Raw genomic sequence first — 2,923 nt, forward strand, 5'->3', positions numbered from 1 at the left:
CCGTGGAATGGTCCGCATATGTCCATGGCTGTCCTTGTGCAGTCTCCAACTGTCCACTGTGTCTATTGTGTCCATCAGTCTGTCCGAGGACCAGTCCACGACCTGTCCTCGGTTCAGTCTGCATTCATAACTACAGCCCGTCGTTTGAAACGTCCATGGCATGTGTCCGCAGCTGTCCACCACGGCTCGTCTTTCCATAGATCTGTCCGTAACCCATGACCACCAAATGTCTACGTACCGTTCCACAGGACTAGTCCGTAGGACTGTCCGATAGTTGTCCATCGATATGTCCATTGCCTTGCACATCATGACGTTCGTGCCATGTCCGCCGCCATGTCCACGAGTTGTCAATCGACTCGTCTGTAATTTTACGTAGCGAGCAGTTGCATACCATAGTATTTGATACTCACGGACACTTGTGGACACTTGCGGACTGAGATGAGTGTAACCCGGTTCAACCACTCGAACACTAGATGGCGCTTCGGAATTTTGACACATCAAAGTTTTTAATAAGTAATTTGCACGTGAGTAAGTTATTTTTTCAAGTCGATTTGTATAATCTGTGGGTGGAGAAAGGGGTACTTAGGCTGTTCACACTTGTCCTTTATCTAGTCAACCCTTATATATTGTTTTTCATATGACGTATGACGTATTGCACCAACTCGCGGTGGTCATATCCAACCACTTCAGACTAAGCCCGCCCTCTGTCCGGTTCGCCCAGGGTACTCCATCGCCACCAGAGGGCGGGAGGGCAGGAATTTTTGAACCGAAGATCGTGATGTCATCACGGTCACTGAATGCTACCTTTTTAACGCAACAGATTTCTATGGAATTTCCCTCAATCATCCCGGACAGCTCGGAACTGTAGCGTGGACAAACCTCGTGGACTGAATTGTGGACAGTGCCACAAAAAAGTTCTCGGACCATTGCGGACAGAGCCACGGATAGGATCTCAGATGACCGCGGACAGTGCCACGACGGACACGATCGCGGACAGCATATTTCATCGAAATTTCCTTTAACCATCCCGGACAGCTACAGCTACACGGACAATCATCGTGGACAAAGTCCACGAACGTTTCAATCCACGGAATGGGTCCACGGGCAAGTCATGCACATACCAATGGGCATGTCCCCATATTTTCCTTCCTCATGTAGTCCGTAGCTGCTGTTCGTGAGCTCTGGCCGTCGGCCCATCAGGAGATGAGAGGGTGAATGTGGGTGTGCGCTGGTGGGTGTGTGTGTTGCTTCATAAGGGGGTGGGCATCGGTGCCCGTTGGGAAGAGTGTGGGTGGCTGCATGAGGTGGGTATGGGTGTCCGTTGGTGAGAGTGCTGGTGGCTGCATGTGCGGGGTGGTAGGTGAGTGTGCTCATGTGAGCGAGAGCAGATGTGTGTGGGAGTGCGGTGATTCCTGTGGGGGTGGCTGAGTGCCAATCTGTATGGGTGGTTGTAGGGACAGGCACAGCGACATGGGTAGGCACAGGGTCAGCCTGGGTGGCAGGGTCGGCTGGGGTCTGGGTGACAGGGTCAGCCTGGGTGACAGGGTCAGCTGGAGTCACCTGGTTGTTGGGTGTTGACTTGTACGTCCTCCTTGTATTCTTCACTAGGTTGCTCAGAATTGAATCAGGATCATATATCACCTTGTCAGGTCACCACCAGCTAACTTGAAAGCTGCACCGACATCTGCTAAAGTAAGCAGCCAAACGTGATAAAATCATGAGGTAAAACATGAACCACTTACAGACTATAGTCTCTATTAACCCTTTAGGGTGCCATGGCGTCACCTGACGACATGATGTTTGCGCACCTCTAGCTCGAAAACCACAGCACTCTGACATTTAACTCTTCTGCGTACGTGAAAGGAAAGGTCTTGTGAACGATTTGATACCCTCGTTCGATAGTATCGCCCTATCGAAGTCGCGCTACGACTTATCAAAGATGGCGAAACGCAAGACATCGCCAAAGACGTAAACAGTGCCCTTCGCGGATGCGTCACCTAGGTCTGTTCGAACGTTTTCAACTCAATCAAAGGTGTTTACTTATGGTTCAAGAACCGTAGAATACGATAGCCTGGCCAGATTTTTGATTTGCTTCCGTCTTCATAAATCTATGGTGCTTGCAAAATAGATGTCGTCAAGTGACGCCATCGCACCTTGCCGTCACCGTTTCCGTTACTCTGGCTGCGTTGTGACACAGATTCAAAAAGATTTGACCAGCGGCATATGTTTACTTTTTTCAGTTTCAGTTCACATTTTAGCATTGGACATTATCATTTTAAAAATTTTGAGCGTTCTAATCACTATTTTGGTTGCCTACGCGGTACAGGCGTTATCATGACAAATGCAGCAACTACGTAAAAACCCTATAACTTCTACAATTATTTATGGAAACCGGGTCCCCAGGCAGTTTTGGATAGGTAAACTGTTGTCGATCACGATTTTGTCTGGAAAACAGGAATTGTTCATGAAATATTCGCAGAATCGCGATGTAAAAGTAGTTCATATGATACTGGAGTATGAAAAGCACAAATAAAAAATTTAGAAATTACAGGAGAACATTATATTTGAGTAAATATTGATGGATTTAGGTCACACTGACGTGTGCAAGCAAAAAAGTTGTCTTGGACCCCCGGGTTAAAAAGGAGTCTTGAGCCCAACCCGCATGACCGTAAGGTGCAATGGCGTCATGTGACGACAACTCGAAAAAATAACTGGGAACAACCGGGAAAACGATTTTTCGGGTCTTTTGTGTTGTTTTGGACCTAAAGAGACAGAATATGAAGAAAAATATTTTTTTCACTGCTGGCCTATTTTGGCACCTTAAAGGGTTAAGTGCTCGTTCGCCTTCACACAGCCCCTCTTGCCACTGACACCATGAAAGTCAGTATGACTTCTACAACTACCCCCAGTATCCTGGGTACTA

At 47.7% G+C, this 2,923-nt stretch overlaps 1 long non-coding RNA gene across 1 annotated transcript in view; it reads right to left on the minus strand.

Moving 5' to 3' along the window:
- The window catches only part of LOC113215542 (uncharacterized), a 20,199-nt gene that overhangs the window by 16,733 nt on the left and 543 nt on the right, over positions 1–2,923 (minus strand). The window lies entirely within an intron of this gene.

The sequence above is a fragment of the Frankliniella occidentalis genome, unplaced genomic scaffold (genome assembly GCF_000697945.3).
Source record: "Frankliniella occidentalis isolate FOCC.00 unplaced genomic scaffold, Focc_3.1 Scaffold119, whole genome shotgun sequence".
Taxonomy (NCBI): Eukaryota; Metazoa; Arthropoda; class Insecta; order Thysanoptera; family Thripidae; genus Frankliniella; species Frankliniella occidentalis.